Source organism: Uloborus diversus, unplaced genomic scaffold (genome assembly GCF_026930045.1).
Source record: "Uloborus diversus isolate 005 unplaced genomic scaffold, Udiv.v.3.1 scaffold_948, whole genome shotgun sequence".
Taxonomy (NCBI): Eukaryota; Metazoa; Arthropoda; class Arachnida; order Araneae; family Uloboridae; genus Uloborus; species Uloborus diversus.
The window spans coordinates 1-27,021 of NW_026559174.1; the positions used below are offsets into that span (position 1 = coordinate 1).

Here is a 27,021-nt window from a genome sequence, read left to right on the forward strand (position 1 = left end):
GACTTCGAAGTATTTAAATCAGTTATAACCGAGGTGCATTTTTTGTTTTTATTATGCTTAAGACTCCGACCGACACAGCTCCTATAGCCCAATGGCTAGAGCGCTCGGCTTCCGAACCAGTAGGCCTGGGTTCGAATCCCTGTCGGAACGAAAATCGTCGATGTGTTTTTGATTTTACGAACTTTTTTTTTCTCTTTAAATTCCTTCCTTTTGCGAACATGGATTATTTGCGTAGGGAAGAAAATTCTATGTCAGTTTAATTATTCGACCCGTAGACTTCGAAGTATTTAAATCAGTTATAACCGATGTGCATTTTTTGTTTTTATTATGCTTAAGACTACGACCGACAGAGCTCCGATAGCCCAATGGCTAGAGCGCTCGACTTCCGAACCAGAGGGCCTGGGTTCGAATCCCTGTCGGAGCGAAAATCGACGATGTGTTTTTGATTTCTCGAAACTGAAAATTCTTTTTTTTTTCTTTTTAAATTCCTTCCTTTTGCGAACATGGATTATTTGCGTAGGGAAGAAAATTCTATGTCAGTTTAATTATTCGACACGTAGACTTCGAAGTATTTAAATCAGTTATAACCGAGGTGCATTTTTTGTTTTTATTATGCTTAAGACTCCGACCGACACAGCTCCTATAGCCCATTGGCTAGATCGCTCGGCTTCAGAGCAAGTGGGCCTGGGTTCGAGTCCCTGTCGGAAAGAAATTCGTCGATGTGTTTTTAATTTTTCGAACTTTTTTTTTCTCTTTAAATTCCTTCCTTTTGTGAACATGGATTATTTGCGTAGGGAAGAAAATTCTATGTCAGTTTAATTATTCGACCCGTAGACTTCGAAGTATTTAAATCAGTTATAACCGATGTGCATTTTTTTTTTTATTATGCTTAAGACTCCGACCGACACAGTTCCGAAAGCCCAATGGCTAGAGCGCTCGGCTTCCGAACCAGTGGGCCTGGGTTCGAATCCCTGTCGGAACGAAAATCGTCGATGTGTTTTTGATTTTACGAATTTTTTTTTTTCTTTTTAAATTCCTTCCTTTTGCGAACATGGATTATTTGCGTAGGGAAGAAAATTCTATGTCAGTTTAATTATTCGACCCGTAGACTTCGAAGTATTTAAATCAGTTATAACCGAGGTGCATTTTTTGTTTTTATTATGCTTAAGACTCCGACCGACACAGCTCCTATTGCCCAATGGCTAGATCGCTCGGCTTCGGAGCAAGTGGGCCTGGGTTCGAGTCCCTGTCGGAAAGAAAATCGTCGATGTGTTTTTAATTTTTCGAACTTTTTTTTTCTCTTTAAATTCCTTCCTTTTGCGAACATGGATTATTTGCGTAGGGAAGAAAATTCTATGTCAGTTTAATTATTCGACCCGTAGACTTCGAAGTATTTAAATCAGTTATAACCGATGTGCATTTTTTTTTTATTATGCTTAAGACTCCGACCGACACAGCTCCGATAGCCCAATGGCAAGAGCGCTCGACTTCCGATCTAGTGGGCCTGGGTTCGAGTCCCAGTCGGAACGGAAATCGTCGATGTGTTTTTTATTTTTCGAATTCGAATTTTTTTTTTCTCTTTAAATTCCTTCCTTTTGCGAACATGGATTATTTGCGTAGGGAAGAAAATTCTATGTCAGTTTAATTATTCGACCCGTAGACTTCGAAGTATTTAAATCCGTTATAACCGAGGTGCATTTTTTGTTTTTATTATGCTTAAGACTCCGACCGACACAGCTCCTATAGCCCGATGGCTAGAGCGCTCGGCTTCCGAACCAGTGGGCCTGGGTTCGCATCCCTGTCGGAAAGAAAATTGTCAATGTGTTTTAGATTTTACGATTTTTTTTTTCTTTTTAAATTCCTTCCTTTTGCGAACATGGATTATTTGCGTAGGGAAGAAAATTCTATGTCAGTTTAATTATTCGACCCGTAGACTTCGAAGTATTTAAATATGTTTTAACCGAGGTGCATTTTTTGTTTTTATTATGCTTAAGACTCCGACCGACATAGTTCCGATAGCCGAATGGCTAAATCGCTCGGCTTCAGAGCCAGTGGGCCTGGGTTCGAGTCCCTGTCGGAACGAAAATCGTCGATGTGTTTTTAATTTTTAGAATTTTTTTTTCTCTTTAAATTCCTTCCTTTTGCGAACATGGATTATTTGCGTAGGGAAGAAAATTCTATGTCAGTTTAATTATTCGACCCGTAGACTTCGAAGTATTTAAATCAGTTATAACCGAGGTGCATTTTTTGTTTTTATTATGCTTAAGACTCCGACCGACACAGCTCCTATAGCCCAATGGCTAGATCGCTCGGCTTCCGAGCCAGTGGGCTTGGGTTCGAGTCCCTGTCGGAACGAAACGCGTCGGTGTGTTTTTGATTTCTCGAAACTGAAAATTCTTTTTTTTTCTTTTTAAATTCCTTCCTTTTGCGAACATGGATTATTTGCGTAGGGAAGAAAATTCCATGTCAGTTTAATTATTCGACCCGTAGACTTCGAAGTATTTAAATCAGTTATAACCGAGGTGCATTTTTTGTTTTTATTATGCTTAAGATTCCGACCGACAGAACACCGATAGCCCAATGGCTAGAGCGCTCGGCCCCCGATCTAGTGGGCTTGGGTTCGAGTCCTTGTCAGACCGAAAATCGTCGATGTGTTTTTGATTTCTCGAATTCGAATTTTTTTTTTCTTTTTAAATTCCTTCCTTTTGCGAACATGGATTATTTGCGTAGGGAAGAAAATTCTATCTCAGTTTAATGTTTCGACTCGTAGATTTCGAAGTATTTAAATCAGTTATAACCGAGGTGCATTTTTTGTTTTTATTATGCTTAAGACTCCGACCGACACAGTTCCGAAAGCCCAATGGCTAGAGCGCTCGGCTTCCGAACCAGTGGGCCTGGGTTCGAATCCCTGTCGGAACGAAAATCGTCGATGTGTTTTTGATTTTACGAATTTTTTTTTTTCTTTTTAAATTCCTTCCTTTTGCGAACATGTATTATTTGCGTAGGGAAGAAAATTCTATGTCAGTTTAATTATTCGACCCGTAGACTTCGAAGTATTTAATTCAGTTATAACCGAGGTGCATTTTTTGTTTTTATTATGCTTAAGACTCCGCCCGACACAGCTCCTATTGCCCAATGGCTAGATCGCTCGGCTTCGGAGCAAGTGGGCCTGGGTTCGAGTCCCTGTCGGAAAGAAAATCGTCGATGTGTTTTTAATTTTTCGAACTTTTTTTTTCTCTTTAAATTCCTTCCTTTTGCGAACATGGATTATTTGCGTAGGGAAGAAAATTCTATGTCAGTTTAATTATTCGACCCGTAGACTTCGAAGTATTTAAATCAGTTATAACCGATGTGCATTTTTTTTTATTATGCTTAAGACGTCGACCGACACAGCTCCGATAGCCCAATGGCTAGAGCGCTCGACTCCCGATCTAGTGGGCCTGGGTTCGAGTCCCAGTCGGAACGGAAAACGTCGATGTGTTTTTTATTTTTCGAATTCGATTTTTTTTTCTCTTTAAATTCCTTCCTTTTGCGAACATGTATTATTTGCGTAGGGAAGAAAATTCTATGTCAGTTTAATTATTCGACCCGTAGACTTCGAAGTATTTAAATCCGTTATAACCGAGGTGCATTTTTTGTTTTTATTATGCTTAAGACTCCGACCGACACAGCTCCTATAGCCCGATGGCTAGAGCGCTCGGCTTCCGAACCAGTGGGCCTGGGTTCGAATCCCTGTCGGAAAGAAAATTGTCAATGTGTTTTTGCTTTTACGATTTTTTTTTCTTTTTAAATTCCTTCCTTTTGCGAACATGGATTATTTGCGTAGGGAAGAAAATTCTATGTCAGTTTAATTATTCGACCCGTAGAGTTCGAAGTATTTAAATCAGTTTTAACCGAGGTGCATTTTTTGTTTTTATTATGTTTAAGACTCCGACCGACACAGCTCCGCTAGCCCAATGGCTAGAGCGCTCGGCATCCGAGCAAGTGGGCCTGGGTTCGAGTCCCTGTCGGAGCGAAAATCGTCGATGTGTTTTTGATTTCTCGAAACTGAAAATTCTTTTTTTTTTCTTTTTAAATTCCTTCCTTTTGCGAACATGGATTATTTGCGTAGGGAAGAAAATTCTATGTCAGTTTAATTATTCGACCCGTAGACTTCGAAGTATTTAAATCAGTTTTAACCGAGGTGCATTTTTTGTTTTTATTATGCTTAAGACTCCGACCGACATAGTTCCGATAGCACAATGGCTAGAGCGCTCGGCTTCCGAACCAGTCGGCCTGGGTTCGAATCCCTGTCGGAACGAAAAGCGTCGATGTGTTTTTGATTTTACGAATTTTTTTTTCTTTTTAAATTCCTTCCTTTTGCGAACATGGATTATTTGCGTAGGGAAGAAAATTCTATGTCAGTTTATTTATTCGACCCGTAGACTTCGAAGTATTTAAATCAGTTATAACCGAGGTGCATTTTTTGTTTTTATTATGCTTAAGACTCCGACCGACACAGCTCCTATAGCCGAATGGCTAAATCGCTCGGCTTCAGAGCCAGTGGGCCTGGGTTCGAGTCCCTGTCGGAACGAAAATCGTCGATGTGTTTTTAATTTTTCGAATTTTTTTTTCTCTTTAAATTCCTTCCTTTTGCGAACATGGATTATTTGCGTAGGGAAGAAAATTCTATGTCAGTTTAATTATTCGACCCGTAGACTTCGAAGTATTTAAATCAGTTATAACCGATGTGCATTTTTTGTTTTTATTATGCTTAAGACTCCGACCGACACAGCTCCGATAGCCCAATGGCTAGAGCGCTCGACTTCCGAACCAGAGGGCCTGGGTTCGAATCCCTGTCGGAACGAAAATCGTCGATGTGTTTTTGATTTTACGATTTTTTTTTTCTTTTTAAATTCCTTCCTTTTGCGAACTTGGATAATTTGCGTAGGGAAGAAAATTCTATGTCAGTTTAATTATTCGACACGTAGACTTCGAAGTATTTAAATCAGTTATAACCGAGGTGCATTTTTTGTTTTTATTATGCTTAAGACTCCGACCGACACAGCTCCTATAGCCCATTGGCTAGATCGCTCGGCTTCAGAGCAATTGGGCCTGGGTTCGAGTCCCTGTCGGAAAGAAATTCGTCGATGTGTTTTTAATTTTTCGAACTTTTTTTTTCTCTTTAAATTCCTTCCTTTTGCGAACATGGATTATTTGCGTAGGGAAGAAAATTCTATGTCAGTTTAATTATTCGACCCGTAGACTTCGAAGTATTTAAATCAGTTATAACCGAGGTGCATTTTTTGATTTTATTATGCTTAAGACTCCGACCGGCACAGCTCCTATAGCCGAATGGCTAAATCGCTCGGCTTCAGAGCCAGTGGGCCTGGGTTCGAGTCCCTGTCGGAACGAAAATCGTCGATGTGTTTTTAATTTTTCGAATTTTTTTTTCTCTTTAAATTCCTTCCTTTTGCGAACATGGATTATTTGCGTAGGGAAGAAAATTCTATGTCAGTTTAATTATTCGACCCGTAGACTTCGAAGTATTTTAATCAGTTATAACCGATGTGCATTTTTTGTTTTTATTATGCTTAAGACTCCTACCGACACAGCTCCGATAGCCCAATGGCTAGAGCGCTCGACTTCCGAGCCAGTGGGCCTGGGTTCGAGTCCCAGTCGGAACGAAAAACGTCGATGTGTTTTTGATTTCTCGAAACTGAAAATTCTTTTTTTTTTCTTTTTAAATTCCTTCCTTTTGCGAACATGGATTATTTCCGTAGGGAAGAAAATTCTATGTCCGTTTAATTATTCGACCCGTAGACTTCGAAGTATTTAAATCAGTTATAACCGAGGTGCATTTTTTGTTTTTATTATGCTTAAGACTCCGACCGACACAGCTCCTATAGCCCGATGGCTAGAGCGCGCGGCTTCCGAGCCAGTGGGCCTGGGTTCGAATCCCTGTCGGAAAGAAAATTGTCAATGTGTTTTTGATTTTACGAATTTTTTTTTCTTTTTAAATTCCTTCCTTTTGCGAACATGGATTATTTGCGTAGGGAAGAAATTTCTATGTCAGTTTAATTATTCGACTCGTAGACTTCGAAGTATTTAAATCAGTTATAACCGAGGTGCATTTTTTGTTTTTATTATGCTTAAGACTCCGACCGACACAGCTCCTATAGCCCAATGGCTAGAGCGCTCGGCTCCCGAACTAGTGGGCTTGGGTGCGAGTCCCTGTCAGACCGAAAATCGTCGATGTGTTTTTGATTTCTCGAATTCGAATTTTTTTTTCTCTTTAAATTCCTTCCTTTTGCGAACATGGATTATTTGCGTAGGGAAGAAAATTCTATCTCAGTTTAATGTTTCGACTCGTAGACATCGAAGTATTTAAATCAGTTATAACCGAGGTGCATTTTTTGTTTTTATTATGCTTAAGACTCCGGCCGACACAGTTCCGAAAGCCCAATGGCTAGAGCGCTCGGCTTCTGAACCAGAGGGCCTGGGTTCGAGTCCCTGTCGGAACGAATATCGTCGATGTGTTTTTGATTTTACGAACTTTTTTTTCTCTTTAAATTCCTTCCTTTTGCGAACATGGATTATTTGCGTAGGGAAGAAAATTCTATGTCAGTTTAATTATTCGACCCGTAGACTTCGAAGTATTTAAATCAGTTATAACCGATGTGCATTTTTTGTTTTTATTATGCTTAAGACTCCGACCGACACAGCTCCGATAGCCCAATGGCTAGAGCGCTCGACTTCCGAACCAGAGGGCCTGGGTTCGAATCCCTGTCGGAACGAAAATCGTCGATGTGTTTTTGATTTTACGAATTTTTTTTTCTTTTTAAATTCCTTCCTTTTGCGAACTTGGATAATTTGCGTAGGGAAGAAAATTCTATGTCAGTTTAATTATTCGACACGTAGACTTCGAAGTATTTAAATCAGTTATAACCGAGGTGCATTTTTTGTTTTTATTATGCTTAAGACTCCGACCGACACAGCTCCTATAGCCCATTGGCTAGATCGCTCGGCTTCAGAGCAATTGGGCCTGGGTTCGAGTCCCTGTCGGAAAGAAATTCGTCGATGTGTTTTTAATTTTTCGAACTTTTTTTTTCTCTTTAAATTCCTTCCTTTTGCGAACATGGATTATTTGCGTAGGGAAGAAAATTCTATGTCAGTTTAATTATTCGACCCGTAGACTTCGAAGTATTTAAATCAGTTATAACCGAGGTGCATTTTTTGATTTTATTATGCTTAAGACTCCGACCGGCACAGCTCCTATAGCCGAATGGCTAAATCGCTCGGCTTCAGAGCCAGTGGGCCTGGGTTCGAGTCCCTGTCGGAACGAAAATCGTCGATGTGTTTTTAATTTTTCGAATTTTTTTTTCTCTTTAAATTCCTTCCTTTTGCGAACATGGATTATTTGCGTAGGGAAGAAAATTCTATGTCAGTTTAATTATTCGACCCGTAGACTTCGAAGTATTTTAATCAGTTATAACCGATGTGCATTTTTTGTTTTTATTATGCTTAAGACTCCTACCGACACAGCTCCGATAGCCCAATGGCTAGAGCGCTCGACTTCCGAGCCAGTGGGCCTGGGTTCGAGTCCCAGTCGGAACGAAAAACGTCGATGTGTTTTTGATTTCTCGAAACTGAAAATTCTTTTTTTTTTCTTTTTAAATTCCTTCCTTTTGCGAACATGGATTATTTCCGTAGGGAAGAAAATTCTATGTCCGTTTAATTATTCGACCCGTAGACTTCGAAGTATTTAAATCAGTTATAACCGAGGTGCATTTTTTGTTTTTATTATGCTTAAGACTCCGACCGACACAGCTCCTATAGCCCGATGGCTAGAGCGCGCGGCTTCCGAGCCAGTGGGCCTGGGTTCGAATCCCTGTCGGAAAGAAAATTGTCAATGTGTTTTTGATTTTACGAATTTTTTTTTCTTTTTAAATTCCTTCCTTTTGCGAACATGGATTATTTGCGTAGGGAAGAAATTTCTATGTCAGTTTAATTATTCGACTCGTAGACTTCGAAGTATTTAAATCAGTTATAACCGAGGTGCATTTTTTGTTTTTATTATGCTTAAGACTCCGACCGACACAGCTCCTATAGCCCAATGGCTAGAGCGCTCGGCTCCCGAACTAGTGGGCTTGGGTGCGAGTCCCTGTCAGACCGAAAATCGTCGATGTGTTTTTGATTTCTCGAATTCGAATTTTTTTTTTCTCTTTAAATTCCTTCCTTTTGCGAACATGGATTATTTGCGTAGGGAAGAAAATTCTATCTCAGTTTAATGTTTCGACTCGTAGACATCGAAGTATTTAAATCAGTTATAACCGAGGTGCATTTTTTGTTTTTATTATGCTTAAGACTCCGGCCGACACAGTTCCGAAAGCCCAATGGCTAGAGCGCTCGGCTTCTGAACCAGAGGGCCTGGGTTCGAGTCCCTGTCGGAACGAATATCGTCGATGTGTTTTTGATTTTTCGCATTTTTTTTTTCTTTTTAAATTCCTTCCTGTTGCGAACATGGATTATTTGCGTAGGGAAGAAAATTCTATGTCAGTTTAATTATTCGACCCGTAGACTTCGAAGTATTTAAATGAGTTATAACCGAGGTAAATTTTTTGTTTTTATTATGCTTAAGACTCCGAACGACAGAGCTCCGATAGCCCAATGGATAGAGCGCTCGACTTCCGATCTTGTGGGCCTGGGTTCGAGTCCCAATCGTAACAGAAAACGTCGATGTGTTTTTTATTTTTCGAATTCGATTTTTTTTTCTCTTTAAATTCCTTCCTTTTGCGAACATGTATTATTTGCGTAGGGAAGAAAATTCTATGTCAGTTTAATTATTCGACCCGTAGACTTCGAAGTATTTAAATCCGTTATAACCGAGGTGCATTTTTTGTTTTTATTATGCTTAAGACTCCCACCGACACAGCTCCTATAGCCCGATGGCTAGAGCGCTCGGCTTCCGAACCAGTGGGCCTGGGTTCGAATCCCTGTCGGAAAGAAAATTGTCAATGTGTTTTTGCTTTTACGATTTTTTTTTCTTTTTAAATTCCTTCCTTTTGCGAACATGGATTATTTGCGTAGGGAAGAAAATTCTATGTCAGTTTAATTATTCGACCCGTAGACTTCGAAGTATTTAAATCAGTTTTAACCGAGGTGCATTTTTTGTTTTTATTATGTTTAAGACTCCGACATACACAGCTCCGCTAGCCCAATGGCTAGAGCGCTCGGCATCCGAGCAAGTGGGCCTAGGTTCGAGTCCCTGTCGGAGCGAAAATCGTCGATGTGTTTTTGATTTCTCGAAACTGAAAATTCTTTTTTTTTTCTTTTTAAATTCCTTCCTTTTGCGAACATGGATTATTTGCGTAGGGAAGAAAATTCTATGTCAGTTTAATTATTCGACCCGTAGACTTCGAAGTATTTAAATCAGTTTTAACCGAGGTGCATTTTTTGTTTTTATTATGTTTAAGACTCCGACCGACATAGTTCCGATAGCCCAATGGCTAGAGCGCTCGGCTTCCGAACCAGTCGGCCTGGGTTCGAATCCCTGTCGGAACGAAAATCGTCGATGTGTTTTTGATTTTACGATTTTTTTTTTCTTTTTAAATTCCTTCCTTTTGCGAACATGGATTATTTGCGTAGGGAAGAAAATTCTATGTCAGTTTATTTATTCGACCCGTAGACTTCGAAGTATTTAAATCAGTTATAACCGAGGTGCATTTTTTGTTTTTATTATGCTTAAGACTCCGACCGACACAGCTCCTGTAGCCGAATGGCTAAATCGCTCGGCTTCAGAGCCAGTGGGCCTGGGTTCGAGTCCCTGTCGGAACGAAAATCGTCGATGTGTTTTTAATTTTTCGAATTTTTTTTTCTCTTTAAATTCCTTCCTTTTGCGAACATGGATTATTTGCGTAGGGAAGAAAATTCTATGTCAGTTTAATTATTCGACCCGTAGACTTCGAAGTATTTAAATCAGTTATAACCGATGTGCATTTTTTGTTTTTATTATGCTTAAGACTCCTACCGACACAGCTCCGATAGCCCAATGGCTAGAGCGCTCGACTTCCGATCTAGTGGGCCTGGGTTCGAGTCCCAGTCGGAACGAAAAACGTCGATGTGTTTTTTATTTTTCGAGTTTTTTTTTCTCCTTAAATTCCTTCCTTTTGTGAACATGGATTATTTTCGTAGGGAAGAAAATTCTATGTCAGTTTAATTATTCGACCCGTAGACTTCGAAGTATTTAAATCAGTTATAACCGAGGTGCATTTTTTGTTTTTATTATGCTTAAGACTCCGACCGACACAGCTCCTATAGCCCAATGGCTAGAGCGCTCGGCTTCCGAACCAGTAGGCCTGGGTTCGAATACCTGTCGGAAAGAAAATCGTCGATGTGTTTTTGATTTTACGAACTTTTTTTTTCTCTTTAAATTCCTTCCTTTTGCGAACATGGATTATTTGCGTAGGGAAGAAAATTCTATGTCAGTTTAATTATTCGACCCGTAGACTTCGAAGTATTTAAATCAGTTATAACCGATGTGCATTTTTTGTTTTTATTATGCTTAAGACTCCGACCGACACAGCTCCGATAGCCCAATGGCTAGAGCGCTCGACTTCCGAACCAGAGGGCCTGGGTTCGAATCCCTGTCGGAACGAAAATCGTCGATGTGTTTTTGATTTTACGAATTTTTTTTTCTTTTTAAATTCCTTCCTTTTGCGAACTTGGATAATTTGCGTAGGGAAGAAAATTCTATGTCAGTTTAATTATTCGACACGTAGACTTCGAAGTATTTAAATCAGTTATAACCGAGGTGCATTTTTTGTTTTTATTATGCTTAAGACTCCGACCGACACAGCTCCTATAGCCCATTGGCTAGATCGCTCGGCTTCAGAGCAAGTGGGCCTGGGTTCGAGTCCCTGTCGGAAAGAAATTCGTCGATGTGTTTTTAATTTTTCGAACTTTTTTTTTCTCTTTAAATTCCTTCCTTTTGCGAACATGGATTATTTGCGTAGGGAAGAAAATTCTATGTCAGTTTAATTATTCGACCCGTAGACTTCGAAGTATTTAAATCAGTTATAACCGAGGTGCATTTTTTGATTTTATTATGCTTAAGACTCCGACCGGCACAGCTCCTATAGCCGAATGGCTAAATCGCTCGGCTTCAGAGCCAGTGGGCCTGGGTTCGAGTCCCTGTCGGAACGAAAATCGTCGATGTGTTTTTAATTTTTCGAATTTTTTTTTCTCTTTAAATTCCTTCCTTTTGCGAACATGGATTATTTGCGTAGGGAAGAAAATTCTATGTCAGTTTAATTATTCGACCCGTAGACTTCGAAGTATTTAAATCAGTTTTAACCGAGGTGCATTTTTTGTTTTTATTATGCTTAAGACTCCTACCGACACAGCTCCGATAGCCCAATGGCTAGAGCGCTCGACTTCCAAGCCAGTGGGCCTGGGTTCGAGTCCCAGTCGGAACGAAAAACGTCGATGTGTTTTTGATTTCTCGAAACTAAAAATTCTTTTTTTTTTCTTTTTAAATTCCTTCCTTTTGCGAACATGGATTATTTGCGTAGGGAAGAAAATTCTATGTCAGTTTAATTATTCGACCCGTAGACTTCGAAGTATTTAAATCAGTTATAACCGAGGTGCATTTTTTGTTTTTATTATGCTTAAGACTCCTACCGACACAGCTCCGATAGCCCAATGGCTAGAGGGCTCGACTTCCGATCTAGTGGGACTGGGTTCGAGTCCCAGTCGGAACGAAAAACGTCGATGTGTTTTTTATTTTTCGAATTTTTTTTTCTCCTTAAATTCCTTCCTTTTGTGAACATGGATTATTTTCGTAGGGAAGAAAATTCTATGTCAGTTTAATTATTCGACCCGTAGACTTCGAAGTATTTAAATCAGTTATAACCGAGGTGCATTTTTTGTTTTTATTATGCTTAAGACTCCGACCGACACAGCTCCTATAGCCCGATGGCTAGAGCGCTCGGCTTCCGAACCAATGGGCCTGGGTTCGAATCCCTGTCGGAAAGGAAATTGTCGATGTGTTTTTGATTTTACGAATTTTTTTTTTCTTTTTAAATTCCTTCCTTTTGCGAACATGGATTATTTGCGTAGGGAAGAAAATTCTATGTCAGTTTAATTATTCGACCCGTAGACTTCGAAGTATTTAAATCAGTTATAACCGAGGTGCATTTTTTGTTTTTATTATGCTTAAGACTCCGACCGACACAGCTCCTATAGCCCAATGGCTAGAGCGCTCGGCTCCCGAACTAGTGGGCTTGGGTGCGAGTCCCTGTCAGACCGAAAATCGTCGATGTGTTTTTGATTTCTCGAATTCGAATTTTTTTTTCTCTTTAAATTCCTTCCTTTTGCGAACATGGATTATTTGCGTAGGGAAGAAAATTCTATCTCAGTTTAATGTTTCGACTCGTAGACATCGAAGTATTTAAATCAGTTATAACCGAGGTGCATTTTTTGTTTTTATTATGCTTAAGACTCCGGCCGACACAGTTCCGAAAGCCCAATGGCTAGAGCGCTCGGCTTCTGAACCAGAGGGCCTGGGTTCGAGTCCCTGTCGGAACGAATATCGTCGATGTGTTTTTGATTTTACGAATTTTTTTTTCTTTTTAAATTCCTTCCTTTTGCGAACTTGGATAATTTGCGTAGGGAAGAAAATTCTATGTCAGTTTAATTATTCGACACGTAGACTTCGAAGTATTTAAATCAGTTATAACCGAGGTGCATTTTTTGTTTTTATTATGCTTAAGACTCCGACCGACACAGCTCCGATAGCCCAATGGCTAGAGCGCTCGACTTCCGAGCAAGTGGGCCTGGGTTCGAGTCCCTGTCGGAACAGAAAACGTCGATGTGTTTTTTATTTTTCGAATTCGATTTTTTTTTCTCTTTAAATTCCTTCCTTTTGCGAACATGGATTATTTGCGTAGGGAAGAAAATTCTATGTCAGTTTAATTATTCGACCCGTAGACTTCGAAGTATTTAAATCAGTTATAACCGAGGTGCATTTTTTGATTTTATTATGCTTAAGACTCCGACCGGCACAGCTCCTATAGCCGAATGGCTAGAGCGCTCGACTTCCGATCTAGTGGGCCTGGGTTCGAGTCCCAGTCGGAACGAAAAACGTCGATGTGTTTTTTATTTTTCGAATTTTTTTTTCTCCTTAAATTCCTTCCTTTTGTGAACATGGATTATTTTGCGTAGGGAAGAAAATTCTATGTCAGTTTAATTATTCGACCCGTAGACTTCGAAGTATTTAAATCAGTTATAACCGAGGTGCATTTTTTGTTTTTATTATGCTTAAGACTCCGACCGACACAGCTCCTATAGCCCAATGGCTAGAGCGCTCGACTTCCGAACCAGAGGGCCTGGGTTCGAATCCCTGTCGGAACGAAAATCGTCGATGTGTTTTTGATTTTACGAATTTTTTTTTCTTTTTAAATTCCTTCCTTTTGCGAACTTGGATAATTTGCGTAGGGAAGAAAATTCTATGTCAGTTTAATTATTCGACACGTAGACTTCGAAGTATTTAAATCAGTTATAACCGAGGTGCATTTTTTGTTTTTATTATGCTTAAGACTCCGACCGACACAGCTCCTATAGCCCATTGGCTAGATCGCTCGGCTTCAGAGCAAGTGGGCCTGGGTTCGAGTCCCTGTCGGAAAGAAATTCGTCGATGTGTTTTTAATTTTTCGAACTTTTTTTTTCTCTTTAAATTCCTTCCTTTTGCGAACATGGATTATTTGCGTAGGGAAGAAAATTCTATGTCAGTTTAATTATTCGACCCGTAGACTTCGAAGTATTTAAATCAGTTATAACCGAGGTGCATTTTTTGATTTTATTATGCTTAAGACTCCGACCGGCACAGCTCCTATAGCCGAATGGCTAAATCGCTCGGCTTCAGAGCCAGTGGGCCTGGGTTCGAGTCCCTGTCGGAACGAAAATCGTCGATGTGTTTTTAATTTTTCGAATTTTTTTTTCTCTTTAAATTCCTTCCTTTTGCGAACATGGATTATTTGCGTAGGGAAGAAAATTCTATGTCAGTTTAATTATTCGACCCGTAGACTTCGAAGTATTTAAATCAGTTATAACCGAGGTGCATTTTTTGATTTTATTATGCTTAAGACTCCGACCGGCACAGCTCCTATAGCCGAATGGCTAAATCGCTCGGCTTCAGAGCCAGTGGGCCTGGGTTCGAGTCCCTGTCGGAACGAAAATCGTCGATGTGTTTTTAATTTTTCGAATTTTTTTTTCTCTTTAAATTCCTTCCTTTTGCGAACTTGGATAATTTGCGTAGGGAAGAAAATTCTATGTCAGTTTAATTATTCGACACGTAGACTTCGAAGTATTTAAATCAGTTATAACCGAGGTGCATTTTTTGTTTTTATTATGCTTAAGACTCCGACCGACACAGCTCCTATAGCCCATTGGCTAGATCGCTCGGCTTCAGAGCAAGTGGGCCTGGGTTCGAGTCCCTGTCGGAAAGAAATTCGTCGATGTGTTTTTAATTTTTCGAACTTTTTTTTTCTCTTTAAATTCCTTCCTTTTGCGAACATGGATTATTTGCGTAGGGAAGAAAATTCTATGTCAGTTTAATTATTCGACCCGTAGACTTCGAAGTATTTAAATCAGTTATAACCGAGGTGCATTTTTTGATTTTATTATGCTTAAGACTCCTTAAGACTCCGACCGGCACAGCTCCTATAGCCGAATGGCTAAATCGCTCGGCTTCAGAGCCAGTGGGCCTGGGTTCGAGTCCCTGTCGGAACGAAAATCGTCGATGTGTTTTTAATTTTTCGAATTTTTTTTTCTCTTTAAATTCCTTCCTTTTGCGAACATGGATTATTTGCGTAGGGAAGAAAATTCTATGTCAGTTTAATTATTCGACCCGTAGACTTCGAAGTATTTAAATCAGTTATAACCGAGGTGCATTTTTTGATTTTATTATGCTTAAGACTCCGACCGGCACAGCTCCTATAGCCGAATGGCTAAATCGCTCGGCTTCAGAGCCAGTGGGCCTGGGTTCGAGTCCCTGTCGGAACGAAAATCGTCGATGTGTTTTTAATTTTTCGAATTTTTTTTTCTCTTTAAATTCCTTCCTTTTGCGAACTTGGATAATTTGCGTAGGGAAGAAAATTCTATGTCAGTTTAATTATTCGACACGTAGACTTCGAAGTATTTAAATCAGTTATAACCGAGGTGCATTTTTTGTTTTTATTATGCTTAAGACTCCGACCGACACAGCTCCTATAGCCCATTGGCTAGATCGCTCGGCTTCAGAGCAAGTGGGCCTGGGTTCGAGTCCCTGTCGGAAAGAAATTCGTCGATGTGTTTTTAATTTTTCGAACTTTTTTTTTCTCTTTAAATTCCTTCCTTTTGCGAACATGGATTATTTGCGTAGGGAAGAAAATTCTATGTCAGTTTAATTATTCGACCCGTAGACTTCGAAGTATTTAAATCAGTTATAACCGAGGTGCATTTTTTGATTTTATTATGCTTAAGACTCCGACCGGCACAGCTCCTATAGCCGAATGGCTAAATCGCTCGGCTTCAGAGCCAGTGGGCCTGGGTTCGAGTCCCTGTCGGAACGAAAATCGTCGATGTGTTTTTAATTTTTCGAATTTTTTTTTCTCTTTAAATTCCTTCCTTTTGCGAACATGGATTATTTGCGTAGGGAAGAAAATTCTATGTCAGTTTAATTATTCGACCCGTAGACTTCGAAGTATTTAAATCAGTTATAACCGAGGTGCATTTTTTGATTTTATTATGCTTAAGACTCCGACCGGCACAGCTCCTATAGCCGAATGGCTAAATCGCTCGGCTTCAGAGCCAGTGGGCCTGGGTTCGAGTCCCTGTCGGAACGAAAATCGTCGATGTGTTTTTAATTTTTCGAATTTTTTTTTCTCTTTAAATTCCTTCCTTTTGCGAACATGGATTATTTGCGTAGGGAAGAAAATTCTATGTCAGTTTAATTATTCGACCCGTAGACTTCGAAGTATTTAAATCAGTTTTAACCGAGGTGCATTTTTTGTTTTTATTATGCTTAAGACTCCTACCGACACAGCTCCGATAGCCCAATGGCTAGAGCGCTCGACTTCCAAGCCAGTGGGCCTGGGTTCGAGTCCCAGTCGGAACGAAAAACGTCGATGTGTTTTTGATTTCTCGAAACTGAAAATTCTTTTTTTTTTCTTTTTAAATTCCTTCCTTTTGCGAACATGGATTATTTGCGTAGGGAAGAAAATTCTATGTCCGTTTAATTATTCGACCCGTAGACTTCGAAGTATTTAAATCAGTTATAACCGAGGTGCATTTTTTGTTTTTATTATGCTTAAGACTCCGACCGACACAGCTCCTATAGCCCGATGGCTAGAGCGCGCGGCTTCCGAGCCAGTGGGCCTGGGTTCGAATCCCTGTCGGAAAGAAAATTGTCAATGTGTTTTTGATTTTACGAATTTTTTTTTCTTTTTAAATTCCTTCCTTTTGGAACATGGATTATTTGCGTAGGGAAGAAAATTCTATGTCAGTTTAATTATTCGACCCGTAGACTTCGAAGTATTTAAATCAGTTATAACCGAGGTGCATTTTTTGTTTTTATTATGCTTAAGACTCCGACCGACACAGCTCCTATAGCCCAATGGCTAGAGCGCTCGGCTCCCGAACTAGTGGGCTTGGGTGCGAGTCCCTGTCAGACCGAAAATCGTCGATGTGTTTTTGATTTCTCGAATTCGAATTTTTTTTTCTCTTTAAATTCCTTCCTTTTGCGAACATGGATTATTTGCGTAGGGAAGAAAATTCTATCTCAGTTTAATGTTTCGACTCGTAGACATCGAAGTATTTAAATCAGTTATAACCGAGGTGCATTTTTTGTTTTTATTATGCTTAAGACTCCGGCCGACACAGTTCCGAAAGCCCAATGGCTAGAGCGCTCGGCTTCTGAACCAGAGGGCCTGGGTTCGAGTCCGTGTCGGAACGAATATCGTCGATGTGTTTTTGATTTTTCGCATTTTTTTTTTCTTTTTAAATTCCTTCCTGTTGCGAACATGGATTATTTGCGTAGGGAAGAAAATTCTATGTCAGTTTAATTATTCGACCCGTAGACTTCGAAGTATTTAAATGAGTTATAACCGAGGTGCATTTTTTGTTTTTATTATGCTTAAGACTCCGAACGACAGAGCTCCGATAGCCCAATGGATAGAGCGCTCGACTTCCGATCTTGTGGGCCTGGGTTCGAGTCCCAATCGTAACAGAAAACGTCGATGTGTTTTTTATTTTTCGAATTTTTTTTTCTTTTTAAATTCCTTCCTTTTGCGAACATGGATTATTTCCGTAGGGAAGAAAATTCTATGTCAGTTTAATTATTCGACCTGTAGACTTCAAAGTATTTAAATCAGTTATAACCGAGGTGCATTTTTTGTTTTTATTATGCTTAAGACTCCGACCGACACAGCTCCGCTAGCCCAATGGCTAGAGCGCTCGGTTTCCGAGCCAGTGGGCCTGGGTTCGAGTCCCAGTCGGAACGAAAAACGTCGATGTGTTTTTGATTTCTCGAAACTGAAAATTCTTTTTTTTTTTCTTTTTAAATTCCTTCCTTTTGCGAACATGGATTATTTGCGTAGGGAAGAAAATTCTATGTCAGTTTAATTATTCGACCCGTAGACTTCGAAGTATTTAAATCAGTTATAACCGAGGTGCATTTTTTGTTTTTATTATGCTTAAGACTCCGACCGACACAGCTCCTATAGCCCGATGGCTAGAGCGCTCGGCTTCCGAACCAATGGGCCTGGGTTCGAATCCCTGTCGGAAAGGAAATTGTCGATGTGTTTTTGATTTTACGAATTTTTTTTTTCTTTTTAAATTCCTTCCTTTTGCGAACATGGATTATTTGCGTAGGGAAGAAAATTCTATGTCAGTTTAATTATTCGACCCGTAGACTTCGAAGTATTTAAATCAGTTATAACCGAGGTGCATTTTTTGTTTTTATTATGCTTAACTGAAAATTCTTTTTTTTTTCTCTCTTTTTATATTCCTTCCTTTTACGACCATTGGCCTTTCAAGCAAGTAGCCCTAGGTTCGAGTCCAGTCGGCACGGAAATCTTCGATGTATATTTCAATTTTCTAATTTTAAATTTTTTTTTTAATTCTTTCTTTTGCGAATGTTAATTATTTATGTAGGGAAGAAAATTCTGGGTCAGTTTAATTATTCGACCTGTAGATTTCAAAATTTTAAACTTATAATAACCAAGGTGCATTTTTTGTTTTTATTATGTTTTAGACTCTAACGAACACAGCTCCGATAGCCTAATGGCTAGAGCGTTGGGCATACAAGTGAGTGGGCCTAGGTCCGAGTCCCAGTCGGAACGAGAATCTTCCATGTATACTTTTATTTTCTAATTTAAATATTATTATTTTTTTTACAAATTCTTTCTTTTGCGAAGATTCATTATTTATGTAGGGAAAACAATTCTGAGTCAGTTTATTTATTCGACCTGCAGATTTCAAAGTTTTAATTCAATCATAACCAAGGAGCATTTTTTGTTTTTGTTATACTTAAGACTCCGACGATCACAGCTGCGGTAGCCTAATGGCTAGAGCGTCGGGCTTCCAAGCGAGTGCCCCTAGGTTCGAGTCTCGGTCGAAATGGAAACTTTAAATAGATATTTTTATTTTCTAATTTGAAAATACTTTTTTTTTTTTTCAGGTTCTTTCTTTTGCAAATATTGATTATTTATGTAAGAAAGAAAATTCTGAATCAGTTTAATTATTCAAACTGCAGATTTCAAAGTTTTAAATCAATAATAACCAAGATGCATTTTATGTTTTTATTATACTTAAGACTCTGACCTGCAGGGCTCCGATAGCATAATTGGTAGAGCGTTGGGCTTTCAAGCAAGTTGCCCTAGGCTCGAGTCCCAGTCGGAACGGCAAACTTCGCTGCATATTTCTATTTTCTAATTCGAAAATACTTTTATTTTTATTTTTTCAAATTCCTTTCTTTTGCGAATAATGATTATTTATGCAGGGAAGTAAATTGTGAGTCAGTTTAACTATTTGAACTGTAGATTTCAAAGTTTTAAATCAATATTAATCAAGGTGCATTTTGTGTTTTTATTATACTTAAGACTTCAATCGCCAGAGCGCCGATGGCCTAATGGCTAGAGCGTTGGGCTTTCTAGCAAGTTGCCCTAGGTTCGAGTCCCAGTCGGAACGGCAATCTTCGATGCATATTTCTATTTTCTAATTTGAAAATTATTTTTTTTTTTAATTCTTTCTTTTGCGAATGTTGATTATTTATGTAGAAAAATCTGAGATCTTATGAAGAAAATTCTGAGTTTAATTATTCGACCTGTAGATTTCAAAATTTTAAATCTATAATAACCAAGGTGCATTTTTTGTTTTTATGTTTCAGAGGAACACAGCTCCGATACCTTAATGGCTAGAGCGTTGGGCTTCCAAGCGTGTGGCCCTGCGTTTGAGTCCCAGCCGGAACGAAGACCTTAAATGTATATTTTAAATGCATTCTAATTTGAAAATTCTTTTTTTTTAACACGGCTTGAGAGTTAGAGGTCCTTGTTTCGAATTTCAAATTCGGGTTAATGTAAGTGTCCTTTCGATACTTTCTTTTTAAAAAAATGAAAATCCCTTTTTCTTCGACATTAATACTTTACGTACGGAAGAATGTTCTCGTCTGATTTAATTATGCGGCCTTTTGATTGTATTGCAATAAAATCAGTTATATGAATTTGATAATGTTTTTTTTTTATTTTCATGCTTAAGTCCCCGGTTTTCGAAGTCGGAATAGCTCAGTGGTTATCGCGTTTGGCATGAGAGCTGGACCTCAACTTTAGCAGGCTTGACAACCTGTTAAAGTTGACCACTAAAGTAGTGCACCGCAAGTGGTCAACTTACACAGGTTTCACTATATATATATGATATCTGTAAACTTCTAATAACAACAGAAACAAAATTTTGAATTTCATATTACACCTTTATTTGATTATACACATAGCGAATCATGGATGCAACTCGACATTTTTTTACATTTAGGGTCGATTGTTGACTTCTTTCCTTTTTTGGTCTTTTTTTTTTTTGACTCTCGGCTTGGGTTCATATTGCAAAAGTACCTAGAAATATAAAATCAAAGCATTAAGTTTTTTGACTAAAATAGTACTTTATAAGATGATATATACAGTATAATACATCATTTCTCAACTGATTTTAACACACGGATCATCAAAAACCTTAGCAAGAATAACTTTTACGCAGTCGAGAAAAAATGGCAACATATCTCTCTTCAATGATTTTACTTATCTTAATTAAAACTGAGCTCACATCAGATGTTAAACTTCAAATTTAAAAATGATTTTGAATTGCTTAAAAATGCTTTAGAGCTGCACCGAATATTTAAGTGATATTTGGTATACTGCATATTTGGCAGACAAACCGAATAGTATTTATTTCGACCGAGCACTACAATATTCTGCAACCGAATAGTAATTACATTTAAATATTAGATAATTAGTAAACAAACTTATTCTTTTAAAACATTGAAAGAAAGTTACAACACGGTACTACAATACAAAATTTATTCAAATTGTTTTTTATTAATGTTATCGCACTCAGTGATCTTAAAGTAAGGGTTAACATTGTATTTAGGGATTGCAACACCGGACCAAAAATTCAATACCGGTATTCGGTAATTTTAAAACGTGATACCAGAATACCGGTTTTAATACCGGTATTTGCAATTTCTCAAAAAATGCATGAAAACTTTTTTTTTTTGCCTTTATTTCATAGCTCTGTAGAAAAATTGTGTTATTTATGAAAACGCTTTGTGAACAAATTGTAAAAGGAAGGAACAAATGACATAATAAAAATCAATAATGGTAGAAAACGTGATGCATCTATTGAATTGTCTCGAAGCATAGATTTTGCATAGATTGTCTCATTTAGCGTTCAACTATCCAAAAACTCAGAATACTCATTCTGTATTCACGCAGGTCGGTTAACAATACGCGATACGCCTCCGCTAATAGTCTAGTAGTCCTTCATTTTCAAATAACTCGGTCTCTTGCATGTTTTTTTTTTTTTTTGAAAAAAAGAAACTTTTGTGTGTGCACGTTTGTGTATGTTTTTCTTTCTTTTTTTTGTGTATGTGTGTTTTTATTATATATATATATTTTTAGATTTATAGATAGTTGTAATTTTTTTCCCTAGCGACGATACTTTTCCAATATTTCCATTACCACTTGAGCAGGAGAGGTTTGTGTTTCATTTTTATTAATAGCCATTTGTTTAGAAATTTAAGATAAACTTGACCTAATTTAATATTGTTAGTTTCTCTTACTCGTTTTCACGTTCTTTTCAAAATTCTTTACAATTACAATTATGCTCATATCTGAAAATATGTTTCAAATGATTATGCTTAACCTCTATGCAAATTTTCAAGGCACTATGCAATTTCTAAATATTTTTTGCCAAGAAGAAAGCGAGACATGACAACAAGCCAATACTTTTGGCAGCAAATTGCCATTTGTTTACTAACAAGAAAAGTTTTTTTTTCCAAAATTCAGTACAGTTGAGACAAATACTTCAAAAATATATCATAAAGTGTTACTGCAATCGATGGTGGGATTTAATTATTCGTAGAACAAATACATTTGAAATTACACTCGAAATTGACTTTCACAAAAGAGAAAGTGAGTAATCAGGGAAATAGAAAGTGAAAAATATGGTGCACAAAACTGCAATTAACCTCACCATCTAGTAATTGAAAACATCATTTTGCAATCTTCCGCTACTTTTGTTTAATGATATTCTAACAGTTAGTTCGTGATTTTGAAGTAAAATGTTTACATTAATGGATTGATTTTGGTTCTGTATCATGCTAAAAGAAATGTACATTTTAAATATAAGTAGATAGGGTCTGGTGGGGGTTCTTCAAATTGATTAATTTTACTTATTATGAATTGTTTTTACAGTAAAGGCTGCTAAATATACGAGTGTATGTGTATTCATACGCATATACTCGTGTATGCACGCATGTAGACGTATTCACATAAATGCACCAATAAATACGTATATGGATATCTGCAAGTGTTTTGTATCTATACAGATATAAAGTCAACTATACATGTATATACTCGATTTTACTTGTATATATACGAACACTTATATATTCAGGTAGACACGTATATAAGCGTATCTACTGGAGTAGACACTTACATACAAGCATATGATATACATGTATACAGGGTGAGTGTAAACTCTTGAGCAAATTATTAAAAGGTGTTAGACGGGAGGATAAGAGCAAGAATCATAAGAAACATATGGAGACAAACTCAACGCTGACTCGCTGCATGCACGCAAAGCCAGAAACTGATGGATGCAAAACAGATCACAAATTTATTACACAATTTAATATATTTATTTTAATATATTAATTTTTATACACAATTTAAAAATAATTTTACACAACATTTTAGGTTTTAAGAAAGTTTTAAAGCAAATGAGAAAAAGACTATGATATACAAGTATACAGAAGAGTTTAAACTCTTAGGAAACTTATTAAAAGGTATTAGAGGAGAGGATAAGAAGCAAGAGAGAAGAAATATGAGGAGCATATGGTTATAAACCCAATGCTAACGCGCTACATACACACAAAGCCAGAAACTGATGGATGCAAAACAGGTCAAAAATTTATTACTCAAAGACAATTTTACACAACATTTTAGGTCTTAAAGGTTTAAAGCGATTGATGAAATTTGTGACCTGCAGATGTAATACATGCGTCACAATCACAAAGCAATAAATCACAAAGCAAGCTGTTGCAATAACGATACTTTTGAAAAACTTTCATCAATCGCTGCGCCTACGTTGCGATATGTGTATTACAGCTACTATTGGCCGTAACTTTTAACAACTGCTCTAAATATTTCTTGAAAACCAAAATGTTGGGTAAAATATTCCTTCGGCAACAATTTGTGACCTGTTTTACATCCAATTGTTTCTGGCATTGCGTCTATGTAGTGCGTCAGCGACCATAAGTCCCTTATGATTCTTTACTTCTTATCCTTCCCTCTCACACCCTTTAGATTTTTGCCCAAGAGCTTGGTTTCATTCTGTGGTCATAAATGTATAAGAGTGTATATACCTACTCGTGTTTACATACATATACTGGTTCATACACTTAAATGTACGTATATACGCTTATACATACGTATATACTTGTGCTTCCTCATATATATATATATATATATATATATATATATATATATATACATACGTGAGTAGACACGTACAAACATGTACTGGATGTATTCAGGAATTAACTTTTACGTACTCAATATGTGTATGTATGTACATTGCATACTTATATATGCGTGTATACGTCTGCTATACACGTACATACTTAGGTATGCACTTATATATTTGAAATACAAGTGAATACACGCATATCATTTTCGTTTATATACTCGCGTAGACACGTATCACTCCTTTAGGTAATCAGGTATACAACTCTATATACTCGTGTACACGTGTAAACTTGAGTAGGCACGTGCATTAGGGTGGAACGAAAAAAAAAGTTTTTGATTTTCAATTTGCCATAGTGCGGAAAAGTTGCCTTTTCATGCAAACAAGATGTAAAAAAAATATGAAAAATATTGAAGCACGTCTTAAGGTGCCGCAAGAGCGTAGTAAGTTTCGCAAAAACGCACTTTTTGCCGAATGCACTGGCATCTGGGAGCTTGAGTCATTGCAGCAGGGAATGTGTAAATGGGACGGGGCTGGTCAGCAGTGATTTGTGTGAGTGGGGCCAGGCTCAGATCAAGTGTCAATTTCTTTGACGAGTTGAGTTAGTGAGTAACGTAAAATTTCGTTAGTTGGTAAGATACTTCATTGTCATGAGTTGCAATCAGCTCACTGGTTGCAGTGGCTCAGTCTAAACAAGTGCAGACGAGACAAACGTCAGAATGTCCTATTTTCGGAATCTTTAGCGATTTCAATGAAGTTTTCTACCTAATTACGAAGATGTAATGAAATGCTACTGTTTTATTAGACACGGCCTAGAAAGTGCGGCTGGAAAAGATCTTTCCGTAAGGGAAATATATATGTATGACTTTTTAGTTTCCAGAATAGATTACATTTGGTCAAGAGCTTCTTTGAGACAACAGAAATATAAACCTAATGGATTTTTAGATGGTAAAACGAAAGAATCAAACGAATTTATAGACAAAGTAGGTCAACAGCTAGAAATCTGTTCTAATCTTCCTGTGGTTACTTCCTTACCTATTGAAAATAACGTTCTTTTTCAGAACATACAGGATATAAGTACCGATCACAAATATGTATTGGATATGTGTGTCACTATATCAAGTGGGACTTGCTCACTAGATTTATCTTCAAGGAACCTGGGAAAACTTCCCCACTCCAGATGACTTACATTTGCAAACCGTATATTTTGATTGTACGTGGCAACTAAAAATCCGACTGAAAATCTCAAGACTCTGACTCAGTACTTTGTTAAAGTGTAGTAAAGTATAGTTTCCTTTATATGGGCGTGGCATTTCGCTAAAATTGTTTGAAACAAATAATAACATTGAAATATTTTAATAGTAATCATTATTCATTCATACATTTTCAAGAAAGGATCCGTTTCTTGTACGGATCAAGTGGGCAAAGTTTATGCTCCTGTATGGTTTAAGATCAAGTTGAAACCTTCTCGTACTTACGGCTCTAAACATTTATTTGAACGTATCTTACATTCACGATATCACTCTCATCATTTTAAGAACATTATAGACCGGGTTATATAAAGAAATGGGTATTTTGATGCAACAGAAAATATCCATTTGGCTATGTTATGCAAAGAGCGTAGAAATGTAGGAGAACTTGGATTAGGACGTGTGTTGAATGCAAGAGCACAAAGTAGAGGCGGGGTTAAGAAGTTTAAAGTTCAACGAATAATTTTTGCAGCCAAAGATTACATCGATTTGATCTCGTGGGGTGAAAATGAAATAACCGACCCCCCCCCCCCCTTGGTAAAACATTTGTCTAGTGAATCCCTCACAGTGAAACTTGTAACCACAAAGCGGTTCTTAAAAAGTATGTTTCAGTCGCAGGAGACGAAAAATTGACTCAAGAGTTATTTGGAAAAAAGAGTTATTTGGTACAAAAAAAAAAAACACTTTGATGTGTCAAAGAAGTCGACACAAACATCATAAAAGTTTAACCATTTATTTACAATCATTAAGAATACTTTAAATGGTAAAAATGGAATTGTTAATGTCTTTTATAGTATACTAGTGATACCCGCACGGCTTTGCCCGTTGTAGAAAAATTAAAAGGTAATTTGGTTTGCTTGTATATTTACAAATAATGTAAGAAGAATTCTCCCCAATTGGCTTACCCATGTTACAGTTCCACGTTATGATAACTTGGTAATTTACTCGCCCATCTTATAATTTTGCTCGGGTAAATGTGATTAAAATTGGAATAGAAAAAGAACAAAATCGAATTTTCGAAAAATCGCTTCGAGGTGCACACCCTCATGTTACAAACTAACTTTGTGCCAAATTTCATGAAAATCAGCCGAAAAGTCTAGGCGCTATGCGCGTCACATAAATCCAGACAGAGATCTAGATCTCCAGACAGACTTTCAGCTTTATTATTAGTAAAGATTATGATTTTTTTAAACTGTATTTTGTAATTAGTATTTTTTTCCTAATATAATGTTTAAAAATGTATTTACTGCCATATTTTGTGCCGTTATATCCAGTAGGAAAGCATAAAAAGGAATTTCATTGTTAAATGGAAATTTCGGTTATTATCAAATTTTAAGCTCGTTGCGGCACCTAAAGATGTTGTAGTAAAGCGATGAAATTTCTTCTGCTTCTTTTTCAACTTAAATGACAACTTTTCTCCCCTACGGCAAACCAAAAATATTGAAAAAAAAATTTAAGGTCATTTTCGTTCCACCCTAACGTGCATACATGTATCTGATTTGTACATGTATCTACTCATATATGAATGTGTTTGGTCATGTTTACGCGACACGGATATACTCGTGCATATATTGTAACTCTAAAAGTAAAACCCAAATATACTAATGTTTGGGTTAGTTGCATCTATTTTTAACTATGATCACATTATCCCATGCTATGACCACTTTCCCCCACCCCATGGGGTAAAGTGGACATAAAAACATAAAGAAAAGAAAGTGTTGTAAAACTACTTAAATCAATTATTTTTTTTCCTAAAATTCAATGTACCGAGTTCTTTAACAATGCAATGTAAAATAACAACAAAAAAAGTTGAAGTGTTTAAAGAATTTATTGTATTTATTATTCACCTAAGTTTAAAACCTACGATTTTACGACCACTTTACCCCACCAGACCCTAGTTAATAAGTTAAATTGAGAAAATTCTTGAGAATGAGTCATTTCACGCCAACTGATCTAATTTTTAAAATCGTCTCCACTCGATCATCTCCGATTAGGATGAAATTTCATAGAGGTGTTGAAATGCCTTTGAAACTAACCTATGCAAAGTTTCATGTTCCTAAATCCAAATCCTGAGGATCTAGGATTTTCGAAAAATGTGATGCAAGGTTGCGGATTTGCTTTCTGTGCCAAATTACCGAGTTTACAGAAAGTTTTATCACACTGGAAGCGGCTGAAATTTTAGCCGCTTAAATTATGTTTGACCGTAAGTATTTTTAAGTATTTTTTGTGAATTCGAGCTCGTTCAATTTTGTGTAGTATGCGCTTGAATTTGAAAAAGCGTGATAGGAATTTTTTAATCTGGATTTTAGGTTTTTATAAAATGTGAACAAAAATAATTCATAATCTCGTGCTGCGTGATTCCATTGTAAAGAGGCTTGTCTTCAATGGGTTACAGCTGCAAAGCTTGAATATTTATTTTCAAAGCTTGAATATATATTGTGATTCAAAGTGGCTATCAAATCCGTTCAATTGAAAAATAGCCTATTTTAAAAGCGCTATAGCTTAAGTTGGTGACCTCGCA

General features: G+C 37.4%; 3 non-coding genes across 3 annotated transcripts; all 3 read left to right on the top strand.

Annotated features, from left to right (window-relative positions):
• The first annotated feature begins 1,456 nt into the window (after nucleotides 1-1,456).
• Nucleotides 1,457-1,529, top strand: Trnag-ucc (transfer RNA glycine (anticodon UCC)). Its single transcript has one exon. It is a non-coding gene; the product is annotated as a tRNA-Gly (tRNA).
• A 1,863-nt stretch (nucleotides 1,530-3,392) lies between these two features.
• On the top strand, nucleotides 3,393-3,465 carry Trnag-ccc (transfer RNA glycine (anticodon CCC)). Its single transcript has one exon. It is a non-coding gene; the product is annotated as a tRNA-Gly (tRNA).
• Nucleotides 3,466-10,016: 6,551 nt separating this feature from the next.
• On the top strand, nucleotides 10,017-10,089 carry Trnag-ucc (transfer RNA glycine (anticodon UCC)). The gene has a single exon. It is a non-coding gene; the product is annotated as a tRNA-Gly (tRNA).
• Nucleotides 10,090-27,021: the final 16,932 nt, after the last annotated feature.